The sequence below is a fragment of the Marmota flaviventris genome, chromosome 11, assembly GCF_047511675.1.
Source record: "Marmota flaviventris isolate mMarFla1 chromosome 11, mMarFla1.hap1, whole genome shotgun sequence".
Taxonomy (NCBI): domain Eukaryota; kingdom Metazoa; phylum Chordata; class Mammalia; order Rodentia; family Sciuridae; genus Marmota; species Marmota flaviventris.
In genome coordinates, this window is record NC_092508.1 from 112,258,125 (window position 1) to 112,270,954 (window position 12,830).

Sequence of the window (12,830 nt, forward strand, 5' to 3'; positions counted from 1 at the left end):
ACCTTTAGCCAAAACTGGATTTTTTTTTTTTTAAATTGAAAGCCAATCTTCTACACAGAAGAAGAAAAAGAAAAACAATATGAGAAAAAATTATCAAAAACATGAAAAAAGTTCAGCGAGTAAATTGTAAAGAAGAATTAGGCTCATGCAGAAGAGAGCATGGTGTGTAGACCTGGGTTGGAATCCTAGCTCATCCTTTGTGCCCTTGGGTAAGTTATCAGCTCTAATCTGAAGCTGTGAGGATTGTAAGTGAAACTAATTATACTTGCCTCAGAATCCAATTGGAGGAAAAAAGATATGTTTCAAGAGGTCCTCAATATATAATAGCCACTAAAACTATTAGTAGGCTATTTAAGTAATTTTTCAAGTTGGAAAATAAGGCTTACTGTTTCTCTACAAACTGAAAAAAATTACCTGTAAGCATAAAAGCTCAACATGAGATAACATTAACAAGTAGTAGGAGTGGAGAAGAGGTTCCTCTCCCTTGATAAAAATCTCTCACTCCTGTTGTGTCTGCGAATTGACTGAGGAAATTTAAAGCTGATGCAACGTTTCAATGTGTAGGATGCTTCCAGACAAATGTTCCTATTGCCATCCAATGGAGCTGGTGATGTATGCTGTGTTCACAACTCTGACTATTTCAAAAAGTAAGAAAATGGTAAAATAAGCACATAAGACAAAAAAGTACCATTATACACTTTGGGATGGCTCTCCAACCTTTAGTTTCCATGGAAAGAGAGAGAGCCACTGGAATTTTTTATTCTTATATAGGGGACACACAAGGGGAAGTTCCATGGGACATTTTATCCCAAAAAGTGCAAAGGGATAGGATTCCTAAGGAACAGGAGTGTGTAACTCAACCTCACTGAGTGATTCCCAAAATTGGAACCACACCTCATTATTCGAGTGAGGGTAAAAGTCAAATATATTGTGGGGTGCAATAACCATTCAGTACCCCTTACTCAGAACTTAAATGTGTGTACTGTCCAGAGTGGTTCCCAACATCTTTCAGGCTAAAAAGCACTCTGCTGGTACAGAACACATCTTATGACACATGATTTTTCCTGTCAACAATATGGACAGGAGCAATGCAGGACTGTCTTTCCATCTTCAACTAAAAGTAGAATTTCATTAGAAACAAAAAGCTATACGTCTCTGAGTAACACATAAACTTGTAAAAAAGTCTTGCATATACTGATTTATAATATCTTACACAGCTAGCCATGGTGGAACATGCCTTTAATCCCAGTGGCTCAGGAGGCTGAGATAGGAGGATCACAATTTCAACTTCAGCCTCAGGAATTACAAGGCACTGAGCAACTCAGTGAGACCCTATCTCTATATAAAATATAAAAATGGGGTTGGTTGTAACTCAGTGATTAAGTGCCCTTGAGTTCAATCTCCAGTAACTCTGAGTGATATTTGCCAGAATATTTCTATAAAACTCTGCACTGCCATTTGCTCAGCCTAACAATTTTCTAAGGCAATGAGATATTGAGTCTCTTTCTTTCTTTCTTTCTCTTTCTTTCTTTCTTTCTTTCTTTCTTTCTTTCTTTCTTTCTTTCTTCTTTTTTGTTTCACCCAAACAAAAGGCATCTCTTATGATTGAATTTGATATAAAGTGTATATCTAAATTACTTTTCATAAAAAATAAAAAGTGACAGCAGTTATCACATTTTCTAAGGTAATTAGTACTTTTAGAATTTTTAAATATGACTTTTACATATATTTCAGGCTTGTTTTCCTGTTTCAATAACCAAAATGGAAATATTTGCTAAATAAGCTTAAAAATACTCTAGATTCAAACAGTCTTTGGAGGCCAAGGTGGACAAATGACCAAACTGGGCTTAAAGAGGAGATTCCATTGGTGATCCATTACGGGAAAATAAAAGTTTATGCCAAAGTTACTTTCATAATTTTAATAAAATCTATTCATAAATTTGTCTTAGAAATATCTGCTTTCAACAACAAAACACAACAAAATCTTCTTACGCTTACATAAAATTTCTTCACCTAAGTGAAGCCACTTGGCTGCATAAATATATTTTAATCCAAGCTTTCATGATTCTTTTGAAAATTATTATTCTTAAAACCTTTATATTCAGAATATTGTCTTTAGATTAAAAATACAATCTTTTAAAATGTATACCAAATATTCTTTTAACAACTTAAATCTCGAAATAAAGAAAACCTGTGTGGCATTATAAAAATGTCTTGAATTAGAGATAGGCAAGAAAACCTTGAAATAATGCTTAACCAATCACAAAGTGACTATTCTGTAATAGATTGCCTTTAATTAGACAAAAGTAAATAAAATTGATAAGATAAAAATAAAGAAAAATAAGCAGTGATTACTGATTTATCATTAGAGAAAGTGATATCAAACGCAGCTCAATAAAAAAAAAAAAAAAAAAAAAAACAAAAAAACGAGGGAAAGTCCACAGCTGTACAAGTAAACAACAGGCCTGGCCAAATTAATACTAGAAGGTAGACACAATTCAGGGGTAAGAGTGACACCTAAACATCTAATGAAGAACAGAACTATGAGCTGCAAAGAATAATGTTACATGGGCACTGGCTGAAAAATAACCAAGCTATTCTCAAAATAGCTCTTCATTAAAGACTGAGTTAGGACTCTTAAATAAGGATATTCTTTTCAAATTATTGGTAATTTTAATTGGTTCACTTAACATGCAAATAGTGCCAGGAGGTATGATCAATTGTATTTGAAGCTTTAATGTTTAGAGCAACCTACTTTCTAAGGACACAGAGAAGCCCAGAAAAATGTCTTGCAAACATGGAGACAAAAGATGGCAATCTACGTCTCAAAGAGTGGGTCTCAAAGGAAATCATTCCAGCAAGTATCTTGAAATAAAAATTCAAGAATTAGGACAAATAAATATCTGTGTAACTCAATCTATTCATTGTCTTATGAGATCCCTGTGACACTGATGCAGCCCATTAGGATACACATATACTGTCCCTTCCCCTTGGTTGAATGAATGTACAATTGGATCAAATCACATTCCAACAACATTGAAAGGCTGACCTGCTGCAAAAATAAATAAATAAATAAATTTCTTACTAGAATATTCTAAAGGCATTCAAGGACATAGCTTCTTACCAGATGGGCCTATAGAAACTTGTTTTCTGGTATGGCACATCCATAAAACAATATAGACTACATTTACCTCATTTGTTTGTGTAACTCCCACTTCACTTTGCGTCAAAACTTTCCTAGTAAGGATGTTCATATATAAGTCTCATAAAGGACTAGAAGGCAAGTGGAGTTGACTGGTACATGGGCTACCTGGGGCAGGTAGTTAAAACAAAAACAGTAGCAACAGAAAAGAAATATAATTGCCCAATAAACACTGACAACAAAGTGAAAATGATTTCTCTGTTATTTCTCCACGTATATAATCTGAAGATTTACATGTATTATGTTGTCAGGGAGAATAATACAATCTAGAATTCCTTTGGAATGGGCATGTAGATTATTCAAGTGGTAAAATTCTTAGACTTTAAGAGATTCCTCATCTTGGGTGTTTGTTCTGCATATTCTGGCCATCTCCAGCTTTTTTTTCTCTTGAAGAGACAATTCTCCAGAGGCTTAGCTAACCTTGCAACACAGATATCACTGTGAGTTTTCTGGTGCACTTCCTCTTTCCCCAGGACACAGAATTAACAAGTAGCTTTATTATGGTCTACAAGGAGCTTGGCAAAAATTTTGTTCTACATGTAGGACAATAATTAATACTGGCTGTTTCCAAAGATGACATTCCCACTGAAAAATTTTGTAGACAGATTAGAAATGGATGAATATATGCATAGACCTCCACACATTGGATTACAGAATAAGGTCTTTGGATAGTAATTTCAGTAAAAAAAATCTAGAACCCAATATTTAAATATACACCTTAGCACCCATGTCCTGATATAACCTAATTCTTCCACTGAAGGTGCCCCTCAATTACTTCCCTCCCCCCACACACAAGGGGAATGTCAAAAAAATTTCCAGCTGTGATCCCAGATGAGGACTTGTCTGGATTTGTCTTCTCTAAACTGCTCTCTTTTACCCATAAATGCCTTCTGATAAATAGTCATAGGTCCTGGTGTGAAGGCTGAGCCAACGTGCAAATGTGTTTTGGACATTTTTGTGCCTAGAACCCTGGAAGATTTGAATACATCATGAAAACATCTCTTTATCTTGTGCATTTCCCTTTAAATGAGATGAATAATGCACCCTCTATGGAATGTGTGTGCCTGGTTACCAGAGTTCTAAGTTCTATTTGGTTCTAATGCTAAAAAATTGAGGTTGATTTGAAAGCTTCATTACCTGGGCCACTTCCTATAATAAGACTATCACAAAGCATTCTTTGGAGTGCTGACTTTTCATCTTTTATATATTTAAACATATGCAAATGAATATGGCCTTTCAGTTTGTTGGAAAGTTGTCAATATATCTTGTAAAAGTACTGGAAGGCCAGTAGAGTTGACTGATACATGGGCTACCTGGGGCAGGTAGCTAAAACAAAAACAGTAGAAACAGAAAAGAAATATTCAGTGCCAAATAAACACATTGCCTTTTTCCCACATTGGTGAGTGCTTCCAGCAGGCTTGGCAGGTGCCCTGTAGTAGACTTGGATGTGGATGTCAGAATTAGAGCCTGATTTTTCTCTAAGTGGTTTATTCTGGAGGCAGAATAAGAAGATTAGCACAGAAGAGACATCATAGAGCACAGACGTGTAAAATCCAGCTGTCCCTGGGCTCCCTTGGTCACTGGTGAGACATTTTTTTGAAAGAAATACCTATGGTGGCCACATGATGGCAGGTTTCCACAGAACAAGGCAAACCTGGGCAATCTTTCTGCCTCCCGCCACTCACCTTGATTCTGGGACCTGGGTGCTCACCTGCCTTCCTACAACAGTCAAAAAAGCCCTGCCAAGGGGTGCATCCTTAATTGCAGCTGGACACTCTGTAGTTTACAAAGAAAGAAAAAAACAGCATTACTTACTTCTCACCTCTTCCTGCTTGTTTTGATACGATTCAAAAGAGAGATCTGTATCTTGCTCCCCAAACATCAGGGGTGCAAAAAGTCATATAATACAGATGAGACTTATTGTTAAAAGAGGGTCAAGGATCTCTTTCTTCAAGGAAAAAAACATTTGGCTTTCATTGTAAATCCAGGAAAACTAATTCCAGATTTTTCTAATTCTCTATATATCTCCATGTATGTGCCATTAAATAAATATATAATCAAGCACATTGCTCCTCTCTGCCCTAGTTAAACATGGGGGACCTTGAGATTATCTTCTCATTTGGATCCCTTCACCTGTATATCAATGCAGCAGGGGTGCAGTCCCTTCTTCTTCTCTTTGCAGCATCCTGAACTTCTACCTTTCTTTCAGGCCTGAATACCTTTGGCAGACTCCACATAGTGAGAGATTCAAATAATTCTGAAATGAACCTAAAGACATTTAATCATCAGACTTTTATTCTATCAATTTTGTTTCATGTTCCTATTCCCTAGTTTTTAATTTATTTTAGTTGTTATTCTTAAGTTTACATGGCATAGAATCCATTTTGATAAAATTATACAAGCATAGAAACTCTTATTTATAATTCATAATTATTTCAAGCTGGGAATATAGTACACTGGTAAAGTGCTTGCCTCACATTTAAAGATCTGGTTCAATCCTCAGCACCAGAAAAATAAATAATGATATCTTGTCCAGTTAAAACAATAATTCATAATTATTCTAATTATTCATTCTAATGTCTTTCATATTCCTATCTATTCTATCTTTCTTGAAGGCTTCTTTGGATAATCTACTGAACTTCTCCCCTTTTCCTCTCTCGTTTATTGTGGTTTAGCCTCCAATTATCAGCAAAAACATTCCACCTATGTTTTTTTTTTTTTTTTTTTTTAATTTGCTTGTTTCGCTCATAGTGAGTCTCCATATCCATTTAATTACTGGGATATGTAATAGAGTCATTCTTCTTTATGGGTGAGTAATATTTTATTGTTTATATATACAACAATTTCTCTATCCATTTATCAGTTGATGAGCATCTAGCTTTGTCCCATAGCTCAACTCTTGTGAATTGTTTTGCTATAAATATTGATGTGACATTGTAACACTGTATTATGCTGATACCAAGTCATATATATATATTTTGAAGAATGTGATAATTGGTTCAAAGTGGGGGGGGTTAAATACTAGATATTTCTTTTTTTGAATCTCCACAATGCATTCCAGAGAGTTTACACAAATTTGCAGTCTCACCACAATGTTTGAGTGTTTCCTTTTGTTTTCCACATCCTCACCAAAATTTTCTTTTACTTATATTCCTGATAATTGGCATTATAATTGGAATGAGATGGTAGCTCAGTGTAGTTTTAATTTGCATTTCTCTAATTGCTAGAGGTGCTGCCTTCTCAGTGTTTTTGATTTTTGCTTCTTGGTAGCAGCATCTATGGCATTTTGGGAACCAGTTTTGCTTTATTTATGAAGTGTGGACAAGATTTCACTTGAAGGATTGACTCTGAAGCTTAATACACATGACCATGAGTCCATGGATGACTTTTACACTGTTGTCATGACCATGATTATGGAAAAAAAAATGAATATAGGGTGAGAAGAGGGAAAAAAGTTGGGAGCAAGAAAGAAATGAAACATATTGGGGACTAAAAATACACCTTCCTCAATTAAGTGTAAGTGAATCCAAACCAGGCCTGGTCCTCAGATGTTTAGGAGAGGGATGGGCCATTTCTCCAAAGACCAATTCCTTGGCTAAGCCAACCTGAGACTGGTAGCAATGTGCCCAAGATGCTCCCAGCTATGGTGTGCCACGTATCTCTGGAAGTCACAACTTGAGGTAAGTATCCTCTTGAATTTTCAAGGTTTAATTAATGCAGACACCCCTTTTGGGCACATTGGTCCAAGAGCTGAGATTAATGCTGGCACAGACTCTTGGTAATGGCAGACATGACCCACACTCCCGTTGTATTTTCTGACCAGTAGAAGTAGCAGCCCCAACAAGGAAGCTCTAGTTTCATCCCCGTGTTAACAATAAACATGCCAAATATGGCTTTACATAGTGCTGATGAAGGAACTCCCTGTGGGATCCTGCTGAAAAAAATGGGCAGCAAGAAGAGACAGATATACAGACACAGAGAACTGTGGTCATGGTACTTGACAGGTACTAGTGACCTTGAGTTCTCTTACAATACTGGATAAGGAGCAAGACCTGTGAATAGTCATCCTGAATTGTAAACCCCCTGAGGTTAGGGTCAGGGCTCAACCCCCAAGCAACACTGACACAATCATTCTCAAAGGAATGTCCATTCCAAGCCTTAAATTTTTAAAAAATTTTCCTCAAGACCACATGCACTCTGCAAAATACAGTGTCATTCTTCTTGGTGTGGCACCTCCTATGAAGCAGGACAGGTTTGGTACCTGGATCAGCTTCCTAGCATAAATTCTAAGGGACAGCTGTACAGGGCATGCAGGCCAGAGTTGGGTATCCCAGGTCACTCTGAGGCACTGAGTGGAAACAGGGATTATACTTCAGTCATGTATTTCTATATTTGTATGCACTAGCAAGAAGTTCACTAGGACCACTATAGTTGTATATGGGTTGAAACATTTTGCTCAAGAAATGCAGCATCAACTAGCACAGTAGTAATCTCATCACACATGCAATTAACTATTTGTTTTTACATATGAACATTATCTGAAATAAACCATCCATACTTTTAAACCATCATTCTTAGGTCTGCATAAGAGCTTGTAGAATAGTTGCACCATAGATACACAGCCATATTGCTATATTGGGTGATTGGGTTTCTTATAGTTTTTAGCCATTCTGAAAATAATCATAATAAACATCTTATGCCAAATAATAAAATAAGAAGTTAGTGTAGAGGAAATATTCTTGGTTGGGGAATGATTTCTTTCCTCTCCCTTCCCTTTTCAACAAGACCACACTTCCTTGGAGGTCTAGGCTTTTGGGATAATATCTGTCCTTAAATTGTTTGGACCTCTACTCTTTAGACTCTTTGTGTCTCTCACCCATACTCATCTGTCTTTCTGGTTTTGTTGTACTGATTTTGAGGAGGTGGGATGTATTGACCTCCTAAGGATGACCCTTACCAGCATGGAGAGAGGAGCCAGACTGAAAGCCAGTTGTGAAACAGGGCTGAGCAGAAGGGAGTTGAGTGGCCAACTGCAAGAGAAAAGATTTCAAGCCACAATGACTTTATATTGCTTTCTGAGACAGAGGAAATGTACTTTATGTGCAACCTTCTGGTTTATGCAATCACATGAAGCCTTCTCCATACACAGGATAAAATGTCTTGGAGTCTTCAGGATGAGGGCAAGGTGTGGTGGGGCTCTCTATATCCTTTTGTTTTTTCAAGTTTTTTTTTTTTTTTTTTTTTTTTTTTAATTTCTATTTCTTTAGGATCATTAGCTTCTAGGAGGTCACGTGGTTCATCTCCTAGGTGAGAGAAAGTCATTATGACTACATGGTTGTTCCACAGAGACTAGACAATTTTAGAATGAGAAGTTTGCACACTCTGTCCTTAGAGAAAGGAGATCAATGTCATTCATGATAGAAATAATGTCAGTTGAATAAAATAAATCCTTATGCAAGGAATCAGGGGATATTGATCAAATACAGCTCTGTCCTAGCTGTTTGTGCAAGATAGTTAGACCAGTTCCCTGAGGACTGACTTTTTTTCTCTTCACAGTGACTGGTATTTGTTCTTACTCTCAAAGGCCCTTCTTTATTCTTAGGTTGGTAGCCTCTGTGTCTTCCCCTGAAAATTGGTCTAAGACAGATATTTGTGCAGCAGATAGGCAGAAGAAAAGTGGAAAAAGATGTGCACTGCCTTGCTTCCTGGATACACAATGCAATCCTGTTGACTTCTTCCAAGGGCACTTAAAGCAATAATCACACTAAAGGTAAAATAGGAGTTACAACATGATACAGTGTTCACACAAAATAGTGCTGGAAGAAACCAAGGCCCCTGAATAAATTTATACACCTATAAACTATGTGTTCAGAAACTAGGGAGTGCAGTGGCCAGGATCTAGTGCCTGAGGAAAGGTGTGGAGACTTGGCCACATTTGGGGTAGGATAACCTGGAATCCTGGTTTAGAGGACCTGGTACTTCCTTAGACTTGCTCTTAGAGTGCAGAGGAAATTATAGGAATGGAAAACTGCATGTGGAGAAGCATAGTGATCATTTATGTTCTGGTGTGACCTGGTAGCTCTAATTATTCAAATTGACTCAGAAGACCCTACCTCAGTTGTGGGATGATATTAAATGGTGAACAGATGGCTAGCCTTTTATTTAATTCTTTCATGGAATTTTAATGTAATTTTTATTTGAGGCAAGTATTACTCATTTTGATTTAAAACTGCCACAAACACTTAAGGTTTTGAGGACATTTCTGTAAGTATACCAGACAAGTTGACTTAATAAAAATAAGTGAACAAAAAAACAATATGAATGCCAAAATTGGAAAGGTGATGTGGAAATATATGTTTATCAACCACTAGAAGATATTAGTAGGCAGGAAACCTCTCAAACTCAGGAACAAACTTACCAGTACAGGGTCTATGTGAAGTTCTATCAGGGGATCTTTATGTTTCCTGCCTCCCCTCTTCCTCCTCTATGTCAATGATAATCTTCTTGTTCTTGATGGAGAGTAGCCTTGAGCTGGGAGGTCAACACTGATTCAAAACAGTCTGGATTTGTCTTCATATTCAGGTCTACCACTTTCAAGGCCAGTGGCTTTTGACAGGAAGTTTAAACTCCCTGTGAGCTCTAGTCTCCTCATCTATAAAATGGAGATGTTCTGAGCCCTGAGTGCTTGAACAGTGTCATGAACTAACATAGATTCTCAGCTTTACAGTATAGGCAATGGCTTCCCTGGAGATCAGAAGGGAGTCTGATTTGTTATTTATCACCAGTGACTCTTTTCTCTTCTTCCAGAAGTTGCTTGTGTTTTTTTTTTTTTTTTTCCTGGGAATCCCCTTCTGCTTTCCACTCCATGTGGGGTGAGTCAGACAGGTTACCCAGACCAGGAAGTCATAGCATGAAGCCCCCTGAACAAGATGCTCTTAACCTGCAAAGTGGGTTTGAGCTGGTCTGAACATACTCATCCAGAGGGCCACAAATAAAAATAGAAAGTGAACATGGAAAGCTTATTGCCAACTATGACTACAGGGGAGGCCAGAAAATAAAATGGGAAGTGAGAGATGAAAAGACACTGATTCCTGAAGTCAGCTATGCCTCAGTCAGAACTACCCACAGATATTTTACGTGCAAAAGAAAACAAATTTGTGGCCAGGTGCAGTAGCACATGCCTGTAATCCTAGTGGCTCTGGAGGCTGAGGAAAGAGCATCCTGAGTTCAAGGCCAGCCTCAGCAATAACAAGGTATTAAGCAACTCTGTCTCTAAATAAAATACAAAATAAGGCTGGGGATGTTGCTCAGTGGATAAACTAACTCTGAAAGTGTTTTTTTTGTTTGTTTGTTTATTTTACTGTATATATATATATATATATATATATATATATATATATATATATATATATATATATATGGGCATACATTCATAACCAATAATTTGTTTCTAGTTTCAGGCACATTATTTTTTTACTAGTTCTGCAATGCATATTAAAAACCATATCAACTGAGATACATTTCTTCAGTGAGTAGAACAGGTAGAGCCATGTTATGGATTCCAGTTTCTTGAGTGTCCCTTGAGCAGGGATAACTTCTGATTGGCTACATGTTCTAGTGGTTTGAATAGGCTGAGAAGAATTTGTGGGTGGAAATCAGACTATTGCTTATTTCTAAGCTAAGAGTGGTTTATTGAGCCAAGCATTTACCAGAGCCCCTTATGCTGGAGACACAGGATGGAACTGATCCTCTGATGAATTCTTCTGGTTGTCCAGTGCACAGGCTTACCATTTGTTTTGGTGAGTTTCTAGCATAAAACACCTCACATGCAAATCTTTATTTGAAAGTAATGAAAATGTGCATGTATCTTGTGAAAACATCTCATATCTGGCCTCACATACTGTGGATGATGACCATCCTAACCTCATTGGTAATTTGGATGCAGAAGTGGGAAACAAAGATCTTTGCTGCACAGGAACTGGGCTCAACCTTATCTCCTGGTGGTCCTAACCAGTAGAGTGTGAGGAAAAAGACAGTCACACCATTTAAAAATGGTGAAAGAAAGAGCTGGAGACTACAACTTTGTAAATCTTGAAAATGTAGCTGGAGCAAGCCTAATGTATATCATGAGAACTTTGTAAATGTTTAATGATAAAAGGTTGGTGACTTCAAATAAACTGAGAGAGTAAGAAGGCCCCCTTTCAAACTCAAATTCTTGTAACTAAGTCAGAAATATTTCAGACATTTCACTCAGAATAACAGGCATGAGTTTATTAAATAGATAAACAAGGAAAGGGGACACTGTCATAGTAGATAATGGGTCATCTGAGAGGGGAGAGAGACAGTGTGACTTTCATGCAATCCACTTTTGTTGGGTATCCCAGAGAAGTTTCCAAAGAGTCCCACACAGGCCTACTACTTAACTTTGAACTGACTGCTGGATGGCATCCCACTGTCAAGTCCCCACTGCTAAGATAACGTTAGGTCACCTTGGCCAATGCAACTGATTCTAATTGGATTCTCAACCATAAATTCTTGTAGATTTTAGAGCTAGGAAAAATATTTTTATCTCTCTGGGTTTCAGAATCTGGTATGTGGAAAAAATCAGAAAAGTTCCCTTCTTAAAGGTAACATGGCTTCCTCTTATGGACATTTATTTTATACCTGACTTTCTCCTGCTGATAACAGACAGTTTACTGATAAATGTGATATACCCTGTCCACTTAAGGCAGGCAGGTTAGCAGGTTAATTTCTTCATGAAAAGGAAAGCATGTGGGGTTCAGCACACTGACCCCCACTTTATAGAATTATTCCCTGAACCTCATGCTCTCACCACTCACATCTGTCCCCTATCATTTAGCAAGAAGTAGTTTTGCCTAAGTCATACTGTTGTTGATCCTACGTCCCAAAGATTGGGCCCCAAACAAACATCAGTTTTACCAGAGAACTGGATAGAAATGTGGGTTCTCAGGTTGCAGCTCAGCTTTATTATATGAGACTCAGAGTGGCTCAAAAATCTTAATTTTTATGATCCATTCAGTTGCATGGTTGGGGCTTACAATCTCTGCCCTGATTTGGCCTCTCCTCCAAGAACATTTTTTTTTTCTCCACTTTACAAAAAAAAAAAAAAAGTTATTATGACCTCACTAACTTACACCTTAATGACCTGCATCCAAAATTGTCTAGTTTCAGCCCTGGTGGAGAGACCCAGAGATCCAATGGCCTGGGTGCATGGATCACTACTGCTGAGATGTTCACGGAATACTGTTGCAATAATCTCATTAAGACCTTCAACCACAACACCCATAGCTAAGAGTCAATCCCTGTAAACATTTTAACCTTTACTTCTCTTCCAGAGATTAAAGTGATACCTAATCTCTTGTTTAAAAACTAAAGGGGGCTGGATTTGTGACTCAGTGGAAGAGTGTTCTCATAGCATGCATGAGGCACTGGATTTGATCCTCAGCACCACATAAAATAAAATTAAAAAAAAATACATCCACCTCAAACTAAAAACAATTTTTTTTTAAATTTTTTAATTTGTTGTTCAAAACATTACAAAGCTCTTGACATATCATATTTCATACATTAGATTCAAGTGGGTTATGAACTCCCCTTTTTACCCCAC